The sequence below is a fragment of the Sinocyclocheilus anshuiensis genome, unplaced genomic scaffold (assembly GCF_001515605.1).
Source record: "Sinocyclocheilus anshuiensis isolate Anshui unplaced genomic scaffold, SAMN03320099.WGS_v1.1 scaffold72, whole genome shotgun sequence".
NCBI classification, from domain to species: Eukaryota; Metazoa; Chordata; class Actinopteri; order Cypriniformes; family Cyprinidae; genus Sinocyclocheilus; species Sinocyclocheilus anshuiensis.
The window spans coordinates 325,586-347,569 of NW_015554073.1; the positions used below are offsets into that span (position 1 = coordinate 325,586).

Genomic DNA, 21,984 nt, shown 5'->3' on the forward strand with positions numbered 1-21,984 from the left:
TCTATCCAATCACGTTGATGGATAAAAATAAAATTAAAATAAGCATGTAACGACCACAAACGGAGGAAAATAGCGGAGTAAAAGTACAGATACATCACTTAAAATGTACTCAAGTAAAAGTAAAAGTACACAATTTTTAAACTACTCAAAAAAGTACAATTACTGATAAAAACGACTTAATTACTGTAACATGAGTATTTGTAATTCGTTACTTCACACCCCTGGCGGTAGCCTGTTGCATTACAGTACATGAAAGTTCACTTACCACATACAGAGTAAGGAGAAATGTCTGATAGGACGATGGCGAATGATTTGCATATCCTGAGCACCAATGACAAACATCTAATCTTATCAAATGTGTGGTAAGTACTGCCGCCCCATAGTATATAGTCCTTGTGATCGCGAATCGTGAAATTGAAAGTAAAATGAGAGCGCGCAATCGGTTGGGGGTTGGGGGATGGAATCACGATGTCAGCTTAACATCGTGAAGGCTGGCATCGTCTATCGGCCCAACCCTAGTCAGAAAGTGCTCAGATTTCATAAAAAATATCTTAATTTGTGTTCCGAAGATGAACGAAGGTCTTGCGGGTTTGGAACGATGCGAGGGTGAGTAATTAATGACAGAATTTTCATTTTGGGTGAACTATCCCTTTAAAAGTATCTGTAAAGATGTACAAAAAATATACATATATATATACATATATACAAAAAAAAGTATATATGTGCCAGGTATATATCATTTGTGAATAAAAATAAATGTACAAAACTAAACGTTTCTGTGTTTGTGTTGTAACATTGTGTATGTGTGTTGTTTGATAAATATACTATTATAGATTATGATGGGCCTGCTGTTGATGGGTTGATCTGTAGCTTTTGGCAGTAGGAGGAGAGGGGCAATTTACATCAGTTGACATTAGCGTCCATGGCTGATTTTGTTATCGCCTGTTCCTCATCAGTTCAGCTTGTCAGTTTGCTGAAATATAGTCGCACTCTTGTGTCAACAGCTAATATTTACATAATCCCTTTCCTCCCGCTTTAGTAACATGCGCATCTGAATGGCCAATGTTTCGATTAGAAGATGGCGATTCATTTTTAATGGCAGAGGCACGCCGTGAAAGTCTTGAAATGGGATGTTTGGCCTTTTGAGAGGAGCTCATGTAGTCTGCTAATGCAGTCTGGGAAGTGTGCATATGCAAAACATGACAAAATGAAATTTTAATTTGTGTGCAAACACTCTTTGTGTTTAGCATGGTGTCAACAGTGTAACTGCAGAGCTTTTACTCTCCAGACTGCTTGGATAGATGATGGTTTTATATGTAAACTTCCTCTATTGGGTTTGAGGTTTTTGCCTGTGACATACAGCAGATGCAATATGATTATGCTCTATGCTGTGATTTATTCATCTGTGCTGTTTCGTATGGGTCGTGATTGCATAAGGTCAGTTGAATCATAGAGCCTGCAGTCTGCATGCTGCTCAGTATGTCAGGGAGTTGCATCTGACAATGGAGAAGTTTATTAGGTTTTTGTTTTTTTAATTAGTAATGCAGCCCTGCGTCATTGACACTCCTGGTGCAGTTGCACACAGAGCACATTGTGTTTTGCCTGATAAACAACCTCACAAATCGAACTGCCGCAGAAGTAATTCAGTGGAGCTTGTAAAAGCAGACAAGAGGAAGTGCATTATTGCACTTGTGTGCCCAAATAATGAGACTGTCCAAATACCTGGATACACTGCCTTCACCTGTAATAGGACTAGAACTGGCTGATCAATAATAATGTAGTATGATTTCTATAATAATAATAAAAACGCAAGTGATATCACAACAGATCATTAAATTAGTTTTGAATTAATTTGTTAAAATTTTATTCACTACTAAGTGTAAATAAAAAATGTCATTACAATCTTTAATGTTGTTAAAAATTATATGTATTTATTTATTATATATATTAAGATTTTTTTAATAGCATTAAAAGTTATAACAATTTTATATTTACACTTCAGTAGTGGAAATGGAGTTGGAAGTTGTATATTTCAATAAATAAATTTAGAAAAAAATGTTTTGATTGATTTTTCCTCTTCAAAATATTTGCAACTTCTCTGGAGGTCTCATTTTAAAATATTTTTTTATAAAAAATATATGTTGGTTAACTGATATTTGTGTATTGTTGTATTGGTGTATATAAATGTTTATTTGTGAAAAACTGTGTTGAATCTAATTGGCTATGATTGCTGTTTTATTGCCAAAACAATTAAATAATGAGAGATTTATTTTCAGCCCTAACATGTACCGTTCATGGAAAAGAGAAAGGACCAGGACACACACTTGCACTCGGTAAAGCTCTTTAAAAAAGCAGGAACAGAATCCTGCCTGAAAGCACTGTATCACGGTGACAATTAAAAGGAGTGGTGGTTGCTCCTGATAAGCTCAGTTTGCTTATTGCACAACACAAGTGTTGGGGGCAGAGGATTATTGCCACTTGTGTATATTTCTGCTGATGTATTTTTTTCTATCCCTCTTCAGTCAGATGCATATTAGAAAAACCTGTCTGATGCAGAAGTGGAAGGTGTTTACTCTCACCTGAATATAAAGTGAGAACACACAAACTCGCTTTCTTCCTCACACATGTGCACGCACTGTCACTTAAAACAGCTGCATGCTTGAAACGTAGACAGATTTTGCTTAACGTGGCATCTGTCAAAACGAGCAGATAATATTCTCGCACCTCAAGAAAAGCCTCGGAGGCCACACCCTCATCTCCTCACTATCAGCCACCTCCCCACATTGTGTCAGCGACGCTGATGTTATTTACATAAATGATAAACACGGCGGATGGCTGGATTGGCAGCGTAATCCACTTGCAGTGTCATTAGGGAGGAAAAGAGAGAGAGGCTATTACGGCTCGGCTCTTGCTTCATCAGTGCGTCTCTCTTAGGCCATTTATGGAGGTAACGGAAACCTCTCTCATTAAGGTGCCGCTCACTGTGGCGCTGAGAAACATCTCCATACGGTAATTGATCTTGTTGGTCTATAGTGCTGGAAAGTGGCCCTGAAGCGCCGCCCGCTTGCTGCATTCATTTTTCAGCTCAGTCAGAGCCGCCCTGCCCGCCCGCTCTCGTCCAGTCACCTTCACTTCTGCTGCCTAGCACCTGCGTGTGGTCTGCGCCTTTTGCTCTTTGTGTGTCTCTTAGGGAGAATTGCAGCCGTGTTTGTATTAAAGGAATAGTTCTGTCATTATTTACCGCCTCTTATGTTGTTCGTTTTCTGTGTGACACACAAGGGGGAATGTTCAAGAATATTCACACAGCTGTACAACGACAATACAAAGTCATTATTCACTGATCATTTTCCCCTCCCGTGAGGTGTTAATTCGAGAACTGCTGTGACCGGATCACTGAGTCAGTTAGTTGAACTCAAAAAAAACGGATCGGTGAATGATTCATTTGTTTGAACTGGTTCTTTTCAGCGAACCAGTTGATTCGGTTCACGGATCAGGCTGATTCATACAGTATATGAATCAGAGTTCAGTTTACTAATTTAATCATCCGGTTGTAGCAGTTCTTGAGTTAACGGCTTGAATTTTAGTCTGTTCTTTGCACAAAGCTGTTATATATCTTTAGAAGACTCAAAATATAGTGCATGTGTTTTATAGATTACTTTTAAGCTGCTCATTTTGGAGCATAAGAGCTATGGCAAGTCACTATGAACTGTTATTGTATGGAAAATGCATGTAGAATTGAAAGAAAATATGTACTTTTTTGTCCCAAAGGAGAAAGTATGTCATATTATCTTATGATTAAAATTTTTGGGTGAAATATTTAAATTAAAAGCGATGAGTGCATTTTCTGCACTATTAGGTCACCAAGAACTGAAGTCCGATTGTTTGGGTGGCCCAACTGGGCTATACGTAATGATACATAATCATTTTTGATGTGTAAACTCCATGTTTATTTTTGCAGATGAGAACAAGGATGTGAGGGATAGATATCAAGTGTTTAGTACCTGCTAGTGTTGCAGAAATTAAACACTTTGCCATTGCAGTACCTGTAACTATTACAAATCAGTTAAAGCTTAAACTTAAAAAAGAATAAAAATGACAAAAACAACTAATTAGCTGTAAAATAATTACAAATATAAATCAATAATAGCATATAAATTATACTAAAATAACACTGCATCTTTAACCTTCTTGAAATAAAAAGCAAGTGGATTTGCACTGTATTGTTGATAGGGGATGTAACGATTAACTGCGAGCCGGTTGAAAATCGATTCAAATATGTGACGATTCAAATCGGTTGAGATGTCAATTAAATCGTGATACAATTGGAGTAGGAGTTTATATGAATGTATCTCTGAGGGGAACTGACTATCTTTAGAAATGTTTACGAGGTATTTTCTTTTCATCTTGTCTCTGAATAGACTTGTGCCGGTATTCGGTAATGCGATATATCACGGTAATGAATATGCACGATATTGTTATCGTGGGCTCTTCTAAATACTTTCAATTTAGTTTTGTTATATTTCAATTTCACAAAGAAATGTGCCGCAATAGCCTAATAAAAGGACACTTCATTTACTGTGTAATGTCTTAAAGGGGTCATATGATGCGATTTCAAGTTTTCCTTTTTTAATATCTCATTTTGTAAAAAAAAAATTGTGAGAAAATCGAATCGTGAAATCAAAGTCGTGAATCGAATCGAATCGGGAGTTGAGTGAATTGTTACATCCCTAATTGTTGGACCTGGATCATCCAGTGTAGCAAATTATCACCTCTTGTAGCGAAAACAGTGAAAACACTTTCAGTTTTCAATCGCAGCTTTTTATAGTAAATAAGAGTGTGCACAATGAGAAGTGTTATACAGAAGTGCTTTATTGAGTTGTCTATGTTTCCATATAAGTTTGCTCTTTATTATCTCTGTCTTGTCTCAGTGGGTGATGTGTTTATGTATAAGTGTATGCAGCTGTTTTGGTGTGTGTGTCAGGCTCTTTTGTGACATGTGGTGTAATAATAGACGAGTTTTTGTGATCCAAACAGCCTGCTCTGCTCTGTGACTCACTGTAGCTGGGCCTGAGGTCTGGACTTGCATCATCACTGGGATCCGCTGTGGTGTCAAGAGCACACGAGGGATTTGGCTCTGTCTGTCAAACAAGAAAATAGAGCATTTCATTCCCTACATTTTCTGTTTTGTTCAAAAGCAATCCTAGCACAACTAACAAAAGACAAAACTATCCTAACTGCATTTTTTAGTAGACTGACAGTAGATCAGCTGCTTTCAAAGTAATGTAGCTTTCCAGTAACAAACTACTTTTTTACAAGGTAGTTTTCGTCAAAAAACAAGGAAGAATCATATACATGTTCAACTAAACAGTTCTCTCTCTCATACTGTATGTGGAATTGGAAAGTCTGGTCTGTTCTAATAAATCAGTTCATCTTAAACTATCATTCCTCTTATATGTTGCTTTGGAGAGTTCAGTTCATTCTGAGTGGGTTCGTTTTAAACTATCCTCTATCTCATATGCAGCTTTGGAAAGTCTGATTCATTCTAGTCGATCAGTTTGTTTTAAACGATTAGGTAGTGTTGGAAAGTTTGATTCATTCCAGTGAACTGGTTTGTTTGGATGTAAATTCATTTGGATGTATAATTTTCTTTGTATATATATTTAATGAAACAAGTAGCCTAGCAACACTTTTTTTTTTTGGTATCGCAACATATGTCTGATTAAAACAGATTATTAAAAAGGAAAAATATAGGACGCTGCCTTGGTTCTATCCAGCGATTTTTGATTGGATGAAGGCAGATCTGAATGCGATCTTGCAGTCAATTAAATAATAAAAGGGCAGGTTTAAGTGGACTTAGTGATTGGCGAAGTCCATTATAAATGAACAGAGAGAAGTCTGTCGTTTCACGAGACAGTTGAGGAGTTACATTTTGATTCAAGGTCAAAAAATGAAATGTGCATAGATGAATCATTCTCAATAAGATGCATTTATAAATTACATAGGGTGTATTTCCATGTCACGGGTCTAAAGGAAGATGATCAGTTTAAACAGCTCAGTGTAGTTAGCTAATATTATTATTAGCTTGTAGTAAGATAAACTGCACTGGAGTTTTATAGCATGAAATTAACTTTCCAGAATTTTGATCCTAGATATCAAAATTCGTTTTACAAGAAGGTCAAGTTAAGAGATTTTTTTTTCAGTGTCAAAAAAATGTCAATATTTGGTGTATTTCCTTTTCATGGGTCTTTGGGAAGATTGGCTGTTTAAGTAGCTTCAGTGTAGTCAGCTAATGTTGTTATTAGCTTGTAGTGAGATAAACCCACTGTAGTTTTATAGTGTGAAATAGGGCTGTGCGATATTGAAGAAAAATGCGATCTGCAATAACTCATTAAATAATGCGATATTTGATATGCGATATGATAATGCTTAAAGTGCCACATGTTCAGATTAAACAGTTTTACTCAGCTGTTGCTGAGTCAGTTCTGTGAACTTCTATAACTATCTTGTGTCATATATATATATATATATATATATATATATATATATATATATATATATATATATATATATATAGTTAATTGTATGTATGTGTGTGTGTGTGTGTGTATGTACCCAAGAGTTCCTGTAAAACCACAACAAATTCCTTGTGTTTGCGCACACTTAAGTGGTGAATAAAGCTAATTCTGATTCTAATAAGTAAGCACCCTTACAACAACTTCTGAAAGTGAACGGTAGTGTTTTACTCAAGCAATACATAAAAATGTCATTTTAACATTAGTGTAATCATTTTAACATGAGTTTAGGAACTGAATAATAAAAAGGAAAAATAACACACTGCTTAGTATTTACTCTTTGAATTCAATATGCACTGATTCTTATTTAAGCTACAAAAGTTATTTAGGTAAGAGCAGTGAGTGATTTTCTCTTTGTCTTTTGTTCATGGCCCCAAATATTGCAAGCTGTAGCGATATGCATATTGCGATATGTACATTTGCGATATTTCGATAATTTCGATGTATTGCACAGCCCTAGTGTGAAAGTAGCTTTCCCAAAATTTTGCTCCTAGATATCATTTAGTATGGTGAAATGTTCTGAAATGTGACCTAGCACACTAATTGTAAGTATTTTAGAGTGTTTCATAGAACGTTTAATTTTCCAGCGCTCTGTTCTTCCCCCTGTGGCGACATGCTTCCATTTAGACCCTGAAATTAATTATATTTACTGTTTGAGTGATGTTATTGTTCATCTCAGACAAGCAGCGGTTGGGTTTTAACACACTCAGTCAGACCACTGTAATGTGTCTGACCTTTTGTTCCCATTGACGGATGAGGTATTGGCTCAAAGGAAAATGAGATATTTCCAGCGTTCCCTTTGACAGGCATACAAATGAACGAATCAAACAGCATGATTCCACTTAGACGAATCAGTATTCTAGCATGGTGAGCAAAAGATCATCAAGCTTCATGGAGAATATGAAAATTCTGCCTTAAAGATTTGTTGGGAAAATTAGTTTTCTCTCTCTTCTTGTTCCTCGCATGCAGCGAGCGTAAGAGGTAATGATCAGAACTATTGCTTTAGTTATTCCATATAATAGCTCAATGCGCTTTATGTCCTTATAGTGTCAGTTGACGTAATAAGGGGCTGCTGCTATCATCATCAGTCACTCTGCCCTTGATAAGACCTCCGACATCCCCCTCGAGTGTTATTCATAAAGACTCTCGCGTGAATGAGCACATAGCTCTAGGCTACGTCCGAATTCCTGTACTACATTTCAGAATATGTTCTGAAATTGATCCTAACTATTGATGAATTAGCCTACGCACTGTAGTATGCAGGTAGTGTTGTCATGGTACCAAAATTTCAGTATTCAGTAGGGATGCACCGATACCGATACTGGTATCGGGCCCGATACTGAGCTCCTGTACTCGTACTCGTGCTCGTTAAAATGCCCTGATACAAAACGCCGATACCACACAGCATGTGATAAGTGCCATATTCAGACAAAGAAACATGGACAACAGACAGCAGAATGGAGTTATTAGAGATTAAGAATGTCTATGGAGTATATGTATGCAATGAATATAATGTTAAATATTCAGTATCAACGCCTGTATAGCTGATGTGCGCGAGCTGATAAGCATAAAGCACGCTGAGTGGATTGAGCGCGCGGTGGTGCAGATGCGCAAGCTTGTCGAGTGAATATATCTTTCTCACAGACATCACTGGAAAGTTTGTAGTTCGGTCGGATATGTCAAAAACAAGTAAGTAAAACAATGCACAAGTTACTTAACGGTAGGGAGAGAGAGAGACCGAGAGAGAGAGAGAGCGCGCGCACTTCTGTTGTGTGATCTTTGATGTTCACTCACTTAGCACGCATCATTTGGAATAAAACTAAATCGTAAAAATAAGACCATTTATAGGGGCATTCACTATAAACATCATTTATTTTCAACCTTAGGCATACACGACTTTCTGGCGAAAGTGAATCTAGCAGCCTGTGTGAAATGCGCTAGGATGTTCTACTTATCCCTCTCATTCTGCACAAGTACAAATATGTGCACGCATTGCGCGTGTTTTGCTTGCTTGAGTGTTTCTGCATTATATGAGTGGCTTTGGAATATAAATCGCAGCACGGCAGGTGTGTAGTATTAATGCATTCCTAGATATGTGCTATTTTTTTGGAAAGAAATTCTAAATTTTAGTCATCAAGGATGCATTAAATTGATCAAATGTGACAGTAAATGTTACTAAAGATTTCTATTTCAAATAAATGCTGTTTCCTAACCTTCTGTTCATCAGAAAATCCTGTAAAAAATATCATGGTTTCCACAAAAATATTAAGCAGCACAGCTGTTTTCAACGTTGATAATAAGAAATGTTACTTGAAAATGCAACTTTGCCATCACAAGAATAAATTACATTTTAAATTGTAATACTATTTAATAATATTTCAGTTTTTATTATATTTTTGATTGAATAAATGCAGCCTTGGTGAATATATAAGATTTCTTTCAAAGGCATTAAGAAAAAAAAAAAGATTTCAAACTTTTAAACTGTAGTGCATAAAGCAAAAAATAGCTCATTATATTACAGAAAATGTTCTGCCAGCTAATATAACTGAAAATGAGCCAAAATGAGTGAAACAAGTGCCAAGTGCAAGATGAATGAGAATAACAGATAGCTTTCTCCAAATATTATGCATCTCCATTTTTGCAGAGTATGATTCTTAATCTTTGCTCTCACATAAAACACAGATAGACATTTTCTAACCCAGTACACCTTGCATTCAACCCTTACTATGTTACACAACCACAAACAAGCACCTTGGATCACAGGAGTGGGTCCTTGTTAACCTGGTGTTTGGAGGCTACGCAGCGTTGTTCAAATTACCCCCCTCTTGTGGCCATCTCCTTCTCTCCGTAATGGAGCTCCCTGCACCCACGATAACAATATCGTGCATATTCATTACTGTGATATATCGCACTACCGAATACCGGCACAAGTCTACTCACAACCCACGCAAGCTAGAGAATTCCGCACACAGCTGCAATTCCAGGTTTTCAAACAGAGATGGCGACAAAGAGGCAAAACTTACGGACTGCGGCTTTAAGCACCAAATCATTATATTAGACACTATAGACTGGAGTAATGGCTGCGTAAAATTCAGCTTTACCACCACAGTAATAAATTACATTTGAAATATATGGAAATAGAAAACAGTTATTTGAAACAGTAATAATATTTCACAAAATTACTGTTTTTATTGTATTTTTGATCAAATAGGCTAATTGTAACCTTGGTGAGCAAGAGACACATGCAAAAGTTTTAGTTTTGACTTAGTTTTCCACATTTTTCCAACTTTTCAAATAAGATGGTTCCTGAGCTGGTTGCACACTTGAAAAGATGCAGTATGGCATCCAGGTATTGTTTGTTCACTGTATTATCAGTACTGAGTTTTTGGAGATCATCATTTTCAAGTGCTTCTGTTTGAATGCTGAAGTATGTATATATGGACTCTAGTTCTGTTTTGGTTTGACCGTGTTTTGGTTTATATCTAGGCCATGTGTATCTGACTGTTATCCCCAAAAAACAGGCTAAAGACAGTTTGGAGGACTTGACCAGTCACTCATTCCAATCTGCTTTAAAGAAGCTTATACCGGCTTTGCTGAATGGCTTCCCGAATGGGCAGATTTGCAGGCAACTGAACAATCTACGAGCAAATGAATGATTTCAAGAAAAGCATTCCTTCTAAGAACAAATATATGAGATGCCATGTGTCATATCTTGATCAGGTTACTAATGTAGGAAAATGAATCGTTAATCAAGACACTGGGGAAGTGTGCTCAGCATGAAGCAAATTACCTGGATTAGCATAGCAAAACGCTGCATAATGTACCTTTACCGCTATGCGGAGTCTCAGTCAGAGAGAGATGCCTCTGTTAATTACAGTAGCGGTAAACAGAATGTGAATGTGACAGGGCTAAATGGAGAGAATGGCGAAGCTAAAATGGAGTCTGATTTTTATATTCCTGTCATGTTTGTTTTGAATCTCTGACATTTGACTCCGTATGCACATGATGTCTAAATGGATGAGAGACTTTGGACTCCGGAGGTACTTTTTGACAAGTAAAAAGTCATCAATATAACAGAAGATCTCACATGGCCTACAATCAAATGGTTATCCAACTTTTCAGACCAATAACCACTTTCAATCAAATCAGAACATCTAAATACTACCAATTTTCCCTCTAATGTTTTTCTCAGCTTTGTGGAAACTTAAGAACTGTGAGCCACAATCAGTATACACATTTTGTCATCAGTATTAATTCGAGATCGACCGATAGTGGATTTTGCCGATACCGATAGCTAGGTTGGACCACACTGGCCGATACCGATTAATTAACCGATAGTCATTGCAATGCAGTTTGTGTAAGTCCAGAACAGAGATCGGCTGCAATAAAACAATAAACAGCTGGTTGCCGATCGCGTGAGTTCCAGAGGAAGCTCCTTCGGCCGTCATACACACACGTGACTGACCGCTCGCTCGCACCAACAGGAGGAGGGGGTGTTACTCTCTACACTGCACTCAACCTGAGGGATTCCTACACTTTCAGTCTTTGAGGAGACATGAAAAACAGCGCATACCGCAGGAACGGTATAACGGAAAATATTAGCAGTTTTGAAACCGTGAAATTTTCAAATTGCGGTATACCTTGAAACCGGTAATCGGCCCATGCCTAGTGTACATGCTGCGGCACTACGTGTACCACAGTCTGAAAAGCACTGATTTAGGACACTATTTGTAGTTGTGTGTTTATTTGATGGATGTGCTTTTGGTTATTTCTGTATGCTAGAATCAAAAATAATGACACTCCTGTCTTTTATTGATGAACAGATAGTTCCGCCCCAAACTCACTCTGTTAGCTGAACCGGTGTTGCTGTGTTGGTCTGGTTGGGATTTTTAGACAAACAGAGCGATGTTTGATTGTGCCACAGGAGATTCATCCTGCGAATGGCTTACTTGTCTCTGCATATTAAGCTGCAGAAAGTATTTTAACACTTTTAACAATTTTTAATGGAATTGTTAATGGAAAATTAAACTTTTCAGCTTAAGTGAACTGTATAAGAAAAAAAGCTAGTTAAATGACACATTTTTGTTAAACTTCTCAGATGGAAAATCTTTGAAATCTGTCCTGTATTTTAAAGCAAAAGCAAAATAAGTGTTTTAATCCGATCATCCCTGAAGATTTGACGCATTCTTCAGCACTAAATGGCTTTGCAGTGTGCTGCAGAAGTGGCTACACAACAGAAGGACTCATTCTTATATAGTATTCGGGTTCTGCTATATCCCCAGGACATTTTTGGAAATGACCAATTGGAAGGAACTGTGCTCAAATCATCTCAATTGTTGACATTTACTCTGGAGCTCCAGTTGATGGATATCACTGATTTGGGAGGTGGAACGCTTGATCTGTTTGTTTTTTTTGGGGGGGCGGGGGGGCGGGTATTCCTTAGCTAATTTCCCTCTGATAAGTATCTGACAACCCATAGTGTGGCACATTATCTCCGGCTGAGGAAAACGGTTCCTTCAGAGTGAGAATTGATTTTGCTGGATGCCTGTGCGACGCGGCACTTCAAAACGCTTACTGTTTTTTAGATTGAGCCCATTTTTTGCTTTCTCTATTTGCATGTAAATGATCAATTATTGCTTTTGGCAGGGTTCTGCCACCCGACTCTTGTCTGTAGTGTGGAACTGTACTGTTTCACCTTAACAAATGATGTTTGCACTCCCACCCCCTACTTCCATTCACAATTATCAACTGTTTGCACTGCTGGCTACATTGATTTTTCTTTCTTTCTTTCTTTCTTTCTTTCTGCATGTCATGACTCAACATTTAGTAGTCTGTTTAAATTGAATTGAGGGTGTGTTATGTGAAAATGACTGGTTCTTTTAGAATTATGCCCGAATTTTAGGATTCAGAGAATTACATGCATGCAGGAGCGTGTCATCTACTGTAGTTCACAGCATTTAGAGGTTGGAGAAAGGTCATGGTTTTGAAGGGTTGAAGCAAATCAGTGGAATTGTGCAAGGTTGAAGAGTACATGGATGTTTAAATAAAGTCTAGGGATATCATGTGTAAATGAAAAAATATTATACTACTGTTGTTTCTTTCAATGCAAGGAAATCCCTTTGGCAAATACTGGGCTATATAAAAGATAATTATATGGTTAAATTCATTCTATTTTATGCGTTTAGTATGTTTTTTTCCCAATTGTTGTCCATGAATTTGTCAGAACAGGCCTGAAAGCAGTTGAAAGGCACTTTTCCAATGCTTGTGAGTGGAAAATGACTTATATATATAGCACTTCTTAAAGAGTGATCGCAGAGGATCGACACATTTTAAAAGCAAATGCAGATGTTTTCTCTGTATCAGTAACGTCTCTGTTACGTATGGTAACCCTCGTTCCCTGAAGGAGGGCGACTGAAAGGGAACTGTATTGACACTTACAATAATCTGTCTCATTTTGAAACATGCTATTACTCAAGAATGTTTTTGAGGGCTTTTTGAAACCTCATTGAGAAACAGTTGATACTCAAAATCAGTTTGATTTGCCTTAGCTCCCTTCTTTCTTCCTAGATCTGCACATGAAACTTGATTGCAGATATGCACCAAATTTTCCACTACATTTATTTTCTTATGAATGTTTGCATATTTCAGTGATTGCCTTCTAGTGGATTCAAATATGCAGAAATGGCAATCTTCCTGTCCTGGAATGAAGCATGTACTCATTTCACAGCCTCTAACTGTGTTTCTGTAAAATGGTCAATTGTTCCACTTGCACAAAGAATAAAGCAGTTGCTAAAGTAGAATCCTTGCACTGATTATTCATATTGGTTTATGATACAAGTTCACTTACCCATCCAAAAGTTGTTGGCATGTTGTCCGGGTGTTGTAGATGTTTGCCATGTTGTTGCTTTGTGATTGCTAATGTGTTCAGAGTGTATTTTCTATGTTGCTATGTGGTTTTTAGGGTATTTTGGTAGTTTAGTAGGTCATTGCTAATTGGCCCAAGTCAAAGAACCCATTCACAAGTGATATTCTGGTCCCTAATTATGACTCGAAACTGCTTATTCAATGTAAGTTTTGGATTTTTAAGAAGTCAACCCTCTGCACACATTGGCAATCAGATTGCCATTGGCTAGTAAATAAATATTTATAAATATATATAAAAATCAGCTTATCTTCAGAAAATAGAAGAGCTTTTACAAAGGTACATTTATGTGATATGATTTAAAAGCAACTACACATTTAACAAAACATAAGTCAATCTTGCATTTTTTTAAGATTGTCATGCTTTAGTTCTAAAGTTCAATCATGTATGAATGAAAATGTATGAATGCATATGTCATATTAAACAGAACTTTTACTTGGAACTATTACTTGAGATATTGTCATTCAGTATTTCTGTAAAAAACAAAAAACAAACAAAACAATAATACTACTGTGAATTCTGCAACTAATAATATTATAAAATGTACTAAGGTCTGATGGGCTGCTGGGTTAATGAATATTAATCATGCTGTTTGTGTTCGCTCAAACAGATTTAACAAAGCAATGGAAAATTTCAGGAAAAAAAAAAACAAGAAAGAACCATTTACCTATACTAAGTCAGTTTATGATGCTTCAGAATATGCTGCACATCCATAGGAATAGTGAAACTCTCACATGCATAGTGTTCAAGTGTAGGTGAGTGAAAATATATCTGTGCAAAACTTATTCTTAGCATCTAACTCACTCAATTGATTAGCCAATTGCTATCAATAGAAATTTAGTCGCCTGTCGCAAAATTTAGTCGCATTGGTGAGAAATTTACTCGCAATGTAGAAATGTCCAAATGATATGCATGTCAGTGAGGATGTGGATCCCTCTTGGTTTAGATGAGGTCCAAAAAACTGCTTTGAAACAGCTGCTTGGATAAGTTAGAAACTTGGCTCTTCTTCTTATGTCTTACTTTTGCAATTTGACCAGCACAACAGAGACTCAGTGTTCCAGTGTTTGCTCCATTGCAGGCATTGCTGCACATCGTCATCCGCTGATCCTGTTCTTGATGGTCGGCCATCCAATCCAGTTAGCAGCTATTCGAGCCGGGTACGATGAGAGGGCCCTGTCATTATCACTTGCACATTCATGCCGCACATTACTGGCTGACCTTCCCGTTGCTGTCACTCAGAAATCAGCCCCGGTACCCCTGTCACAGGGTGGCCGTTCATGCCAAGAAACCAAAGATTCTCCACCCCTATCACTTATACAGGGTTAATAGGCACTTACTTGGCTTACCTGGCAACGTGCGATCGGTTGCGAGGTCAGTAAATTAGATTTGCTGCTGAGACATACCGCTCTACATGTTTATGATGCTTTTGCAATTTCACAAAGCATCTCTGTCCATTTTACCCTCTGTTTTACGCTGTCCTTACCTCCCAGCGAACTGTGAAGGAGCTCACCCAGCCATTCAGGAAACGTATCGTATTAAAGTGTGGTAACTGCTATATGTAATGAATTTTGGATTAGGAGCGACAAAGCAGCTCTATGATAACCTTTCGGAAGGACGCAGTTTGTGAGCAGAGGGAAGCGGGTTATAGCAGGAGTCTCTACTCCCAGACACCCCAGGGTGGCTGCATTTGATGTCACTCTCGCTGAAAACTCCCCAGCGCAACACAAACAAAACATGCCGTACCAGACCTGTGCGGGATACGTCAGTAGAGCGGGAAATGTCAGATCGTCAGGGGTGTGTGTGTGAAGTGAATTACTCTGGTTTGGAGAGCGGTCCTGCGAGGATACTCTAATTTCAAGCTGAAGGTGTAACGTGTCTTTTATTTTTTCGCAGGTGCGGTGGACCCTAGTGTAGACGGGAGCTTGCAGAGGGACCTTCCCCACAGACTATATGAAGGGAGGGGAGGGGGAGGTGGAGGGGGGGCTGCTGACGTTACTCCCAGCTTGCAGAACACACAGGTCGGCATACCTTTAAATTTGACGTCGTTTGTCTTTAAATTTCATGGTTCAGTGTTTTTGTTTTGTTCATTATTAGTGGCTGTAAATTTAGATGTTCGTCCTTTCTGTACAGCTAATTTATTGTCTTACTTTTAGTACCTTTTTGCATTTTGATTAAGGCAGTGTTTCCTGTGCCTTTTTGTCCAAAGTACTCACGACTCTATTAGTTAAGGCCAAAGTATATGGCTGTGCGCGGCGACATTGGGGGCGACAGATTGTTAGTCATGGAATCCCTGATGTCGGCCCCGCTGCAATTGGAATTATAAATACCCTCAATAAATTAATTAATAAATAGCCTCACCGTGTTTTTACAACGTTGAGCAATGTAACCAATCACAGATATATCTGTTGATTTCTTGAGCGCAATGGCCAATCAGAAACGTTTTGTCAGAATTCACTCACCGCTGAAAGCGCGGCAGTTTTTAAGTGCAGTTTTGCATGCTCGTGAATCATCTCATGACTAAGTGCAGACGCGATGTAATTAAGAGATTCATTGTGTAGTTTAGAGAGCTTCATTGATTATAACAGAACTTTGTAAGATCGCGATGAACGAAGATGAGTGACACTTTTTATTAACGTTATATTCATTGCATACATATACTTCGTAGTAGACATCCTTAACTCCATTCTGCTGTCTGTTGTTCTGTTGTGGGTGTTTCTTTGTCTGAATATGGCGCTTATCACATGCTGTGTGGTATCGGCGTTTGGTATCGGGGCATTTTAACGAGTACGAGTACATGAGCTCAGTATCGGGCCCGATACCGATACCAGTATCATTAGATTACCTGCGATTGTATGAGAAATATGTTGGTGCAGATATAAATCTTTAAAAATATCTAAGAGAAATGTATAAGAAAGAAAAAAATATATAAAAAATATAATTATAAAACAAATATATGGTTTCATATTTTTTAAACATTTGATAAGAATTTATATAAGGTATAAAATATATAAATGCATAAATAAAAAAAATATAAAATATATTTTATATATGCTTTATCATTATTATTATTATTAATTGTTATAATTTTTATTATGACAATTAAACATTAAACGTAGTAGGTTTATAATATAGTAGTTTTATAATATTTTTATCGTGTAACAAATATATAAATACATTTTTATAATAATAATAATAATAATAATAATAATTATTATTATTATTATTATTATTATATGTTTTTTGTGACTTTGGATTTTGGACAGTCTTTGGACAGATAACCAAAATATTATTATTATTATTATTGTTGTTGTTTTTTGTGACTTTGGACAGATAACCAAAATGATACAACCATTAGGGAAAAAGAGGGAAAACAGGACTAGGATGTAAACCAGGCCGGTCTTGAATCTTCAACAAGCACAACCGGTCTTTATATGTAACTTGCAACACACTACTTTCTCTGCAACTGCTGTGATGAATTCAGCAACTTATGTATGTCATTCTACATATCAGCATCAGCATCGACTATTTAAAAGAAATTCAGTTTGACCCCCTAGATCTAAAGCAGAAATGTTGATCAGGAGACTTTCATATGGTCACTATGAGTGTATGTAAATATGACTCCCATTGTCTCAAAACTCATGACAAATCACCAGACAGTAACAGCATTTCAAGCGGCTTAGAACAAAGTATGTAACATCTGGATAACGTTTGACCTTTGCACATTGTCCTCTGTACTGGCAGCGGGTCATTCCTGTCCTCTGCCATAAGCTGCGAGATGTTTACATATCCCGTACGATTATGCCTTTTCATGGGAGCGCGGCGAGCATAGAGGAACATGCTGGGTTGATTTGGCCAAATTGGAAGCCTGTGAGTAATATACGGCGGAGCAGAGCTGGGCTGGATGGACGTCTGGTAGTGTTTATGCACAGGGTAGCTGCATCTGCACACAGTCGTACCCTCAGGCCTCCAGCACCTGCATAATGGAACAACAGAGAAGAAAGAAAGGGGGAAAGAGATCAAATGACAAGGGCTTGGGTTTCTCACTTCAAATGTTTCTTATTTTTTGACTTACACCAGGAAAATATTTCCAAGACCTCAGAGTGTCGATATGATAGAGTGGCCTTGTCGCTGTTTCGTAAACATTTGTCTTATTATGCATTTGGCTGTTCTCCTCAATGCCGGTCTTTGAAATTCGTGGAGGAAAACAAAATTTCCACGACTTCAGAGAGTTGCGTGTCGATATGATGGAGAGGCCTTGTTGCCGTTTCGTAAACCTCTGTCTTATTGCATGTTTGGCTGTTCTCCCCAACGCCAGTCTTGGAAATTCGTGGAGGAAAACAAATTTCTGTGAAACGATCGGCGGGTGCTTTACACAATGATAGCGCTTAACCCCCCCCCAGCTTTTTAGTCAGGGATCAAGAATTGGGGCAGGCGGTGGCAAGGAGGGAAATAAATAAATATATAAAGGTGGCAGTTAATCTTGCTTAGTTCAGTGTGAACGCTGAACAGTGCTGTGGCCTGACAAACATCTGCCTCACACACAGCCGAGCTGGATCAGCTAAAGAGATTAGGGCGCTCACGTCAGCCTGTGGAGACGGGTGCCCGTTACAAAAGCCAGAACACCAGCCTTTCCTCCCACACTCCACCTGGAACACTGACACTGCAGCGAGAGAGAGGCCCCGCTCCGAAAGCAGCACAAGAACCGCCGTGCAAACGCTACCCTTTTCCAATACGCATATGCTCTTGTCTTTTTTTCCCTCTCTCAGAACAAAGCAACATGTAGCTCTGAGGATTGAACAATCTGTCATGGTACTAAAGCAGATGCTTATCACAGCCAGAGTTGTATCCGAAACTTCTTAATTAGCATGTATGTAATGAAATATGCCATTCATTAAGGTGTAATTGTAATTTTACACTTGCTTTGTACCGAGACGGGGGCCTTGATGTGATAGCAGGTGACCTTTCCATTGCTGTGTGTAAAGGGAGACTGTATCCTGCACATGCTTTTACAGTTAACCTCATTAAAGCAAAGGAGGGGCGATACTTCCTGAAAGGGGTCTCGACAGCTTTCTTTTTTCACTTTTTCTCCTTTTCATTTTCCATTTCATTTCTGTTTTGTGTTCTTTAGTGTGAAAAATGTTATTAATCTGCATTTTCATCTTGTTTCCCAGTAAAATATCGAAGCATTTTTAAAAACAAGATTTAAGATATTAAAACTTTTTTCATCATTTTTTTTACTTTTTATTGTAAATTAAGAACATTTTCTGAAAACAAGTCTTATTGTTTTGTTTATATTAGGGATGTGCGGGTCTAGTCGACTAGTCGACTAAACGGTACAGATCCTACTAGTCGACACTGAAAACAATAGTCGATTACACGACAGAAAAAAGAAAAGAAAAAAAAAACATGATTTTATCATTCAAATTACCATTATTTTAACATTGCATTTAAAACATTTTAAATAACAAGTTAAAATAAAACGTTTGAAAAATAATACATTGCTGGCCAAAGCCAGCAAATGTCAATCACGTCATTCACTACAACCCGTCGGTGCTGCGATCCTGTCCGCGCCATCTATTCCTCTAACGAAGACCCACTTCGGTGGTGATGCGGGATGTCCAGGCGCTTTCTGGAACTCTATCGGCTTGCTTTTCGTTATCTCTGCGTGCCTGCGACTTCAGTTCCTGCAGAGCACGTTTTTTCAAGTGCAGGAATTTTATTGTTAATTGCCTCAAGTCCCGTCTTTCACCAGACCACGTTGATAATTTCACTGAACAAATAACGCATGGTCTGAGTAAGTAAAATGGGCATTCTTGCATTTTGTTTTTAGACGATATAGCCTACACGAAGTACGTTTTTAAAAGCCGTTTTAATGCTATTTCTTGATAAACCTTCGTTTAAACGACAGTCAAATTAGTCGTCGCGCACATCCCTAGTTTATATGTTATATTAATATTTTGCCACTAGTAAATTTTATCTTGGATAGATATTTTACTGTGAAACGAGATCAAAATGCAGATTAAAGGTGCTGTATGTAGGATTGACACCGAGTGGTTGAACTAGGTATTGCAGTCCAAATTCAAAATATCGGAGAGGGTTTTTTTTCACCCGGCCCCTCCTGCTCTGCAGGTTGCCAGATTGAGGACACCAACAGGAACGAAATACAATTGGGTAAACTGGCAGTGGGCGTGTTTCACAAACCAAAAGAGAGACCGACATTCCGGCCCGGAACGCACATTTTCAAAGGAGAATGACTGTAGCATTGTTTTTCAGATAAACAAGTATGTTAACTTAGCATGTTTCTTAAATATCTGCAAACATATTATGGTATTTTTATGCTTTAGTAGAGTCAAAAACTTACATACAGCACCTTTAATAACATTTTGAGAATAGAAGAAATTAAAAAAATAAATTCAAGTTTATTTGTATAGCGCTTTTTACGATGCAAATCGTTGCAAAGCAACTTTACAGAAAATTAAGTTTCTACAATATTTACTAGTAGCTTATCAGTGGTGACTGTCAGTTTATGTACATATGGCAGAAATGTACGGAAACCTAGGACAGATCCTTGTGGCACTCCATATTTTACTGGTGATAAAAGAAAATAAAAACCTGCAATTAAACATGTTTGTCTCCCCCCCCAGTAAATTATCTAAAAATTTTTCAAATGAGATAAATCTATTTAAGATATTAAGACTTTTTCCCCCATATTTTTTCATCCCTAATAAAGCTTCTCTTTAAAATCTCTTAAAACAAGTCATAATATTTAAATTTATATTTTATAATTATATGTTGTATTAAATACTGTTGTATTAAATACTTGTCTTTTTTCTTTTCTTTTATTTTCTTTAAACAGTTCTTCTTTTATACCCTCTGCCTTCTTTCTCCGTTTCCCTCTCTTCTTGTTATCTTCTCTCTTTAATCTTGATGTTCAAATTCGGCTGACTTGGTCCTCCACCCTCATTTTTCAACATTGTGACTTGCCTCTTACATTGTGTAGCTCTTCAAACATGGCTATGTAGCTGGTGATTTACTTTTTCGAGAACAATTTGGCCACATTATTTATGTATTTATATATTTAAAAATGTAATTTAAAGCTTAAGTGTGTAATTTTGTAATTTTAACGTAATATATTACTGTTTGAACAACCCAACCCTAAAAAACAACATTGGCCCAAATGTTAGTGTGAGTTTAGGGGCAGGGCAGTCGGTTTGACCAAACAGTGGCACAGTTTGATAGCCTGTTTGAAAACTAGTTTTCAAGTCTAGCCACCTCTTTTTTTTTTTTAATCTAGACTGAAGATGTTTTGCATTCAGGTGATATTTATGTCTTCATTGTCTCCCATACCACATGATAAAGCACCACAGTAAGAAATAACTTTGACGGTGAAGTTTTCTATGGGCATGTGTACAAGCCACATGGTGCGTTTGATAAAGAAAAAGGATGTCAGCACTCTTAGGATTAGCTCACACCATAGGAATTAACATCAACATCCCAGCTCCTGTTGCACCCAGGATTCTCTTCTCTTTGATATCTAGCCTCCGCAGTTACAGGAGGAAAACACATCTGAGATGAAGAACACTCCCAATTCTATGTTTCTCTTTTCGATCAGTGGGAAGGTAGTCTTTACCTCTGTGAATTACTGTGTTCTCCGTTGATAATAGCAGAGCCTCGGCCAGTAGTAGCAGTGTACTAAAACTGTAGTTTTCCAAGCTGAAATCTACTTGTGCTTTAAGTATTTAAACTATAGTGAAGCTATAATTTGAAGTAGTTAGCTATACACTACAAGTTACTAAGAAAAAGTAACCACTTTAAAGCTATTTTAAAGGGGTCATATGATGCGATTTCAATTTTTCCTTTTTCTTTGAAGTGTTACAAGCTCTTGGTGCATAAAGAAGATCTGTAAAGTTGCAAAGACTAAAGTCTCAAATCCAAAGAGATATTCTTTATAAAAGTTAAGAGTCAACCACACCTACCTAAAATGGCTCGTTCTAACACGCCCCCACATGTCTACGTCACGATGTGGGAAGATTTGCATAACGCCGCCCAAATGTTCACGCAAAGAAAGAAGGCGTAACTTTTATTCTCGCTGTAGTATTGTTGCTGCCGCCATGTCGTGAAGGCGCTGTGTGTTTCGTTATGAAAGCGAAACTACTTTGTTTGGCCTTCCAAAAGAGGACGATATCCGCTTCGTCATGCCTAGAGCTGATCCGTGCTGGTCGCTGAGGGAATACATCAACTTCGCGGATCGGCTTTCACCATGGACGAAGCGGAGTCTAGCCCAGGGTCGTCACATGTGGTTGCCGCAAACCCATTGGCCGCTCCTTCATCAAATCCGCTGGCCGCGCCGTTCTCAAGCCCGCCCGCCACCGCTCACTCTAGCCCTCCAGCCTCTGCTCACTCTAGGCCACCCACCACCGCTCACTCTAGCCCTCCGGCCGCCGCTCACTCTAGCCTGCCGTGTGTTTCGTTGTGAAAGCGAAACTACTT

At 37.9% G+C, this 21,984-nt stretch overlaps 1 protein-coding gene across 1 annotated transcript in view; it reads left to right on the forward strand.

Moving 5' to 3' along the window:
• LOC107668765 (zinc finger MIZ domain-containing protein 1-like) overlaps positions 1-21,984 on the forward strand; it is a 148,181-nt gene that overhangs the window by 24,570 nt on the left and 101,627 nt on the right. Inside the window, exon 2 of the mRNA XM_016460749.1 lies at positions 15,388-15,512. The gene's annotated coding sequence lies outside the window, so the exon portion shown is untranslated. The remainder of the gene's footprint in view (positions 1-15,387; positions 15,513-21,984) is intronic.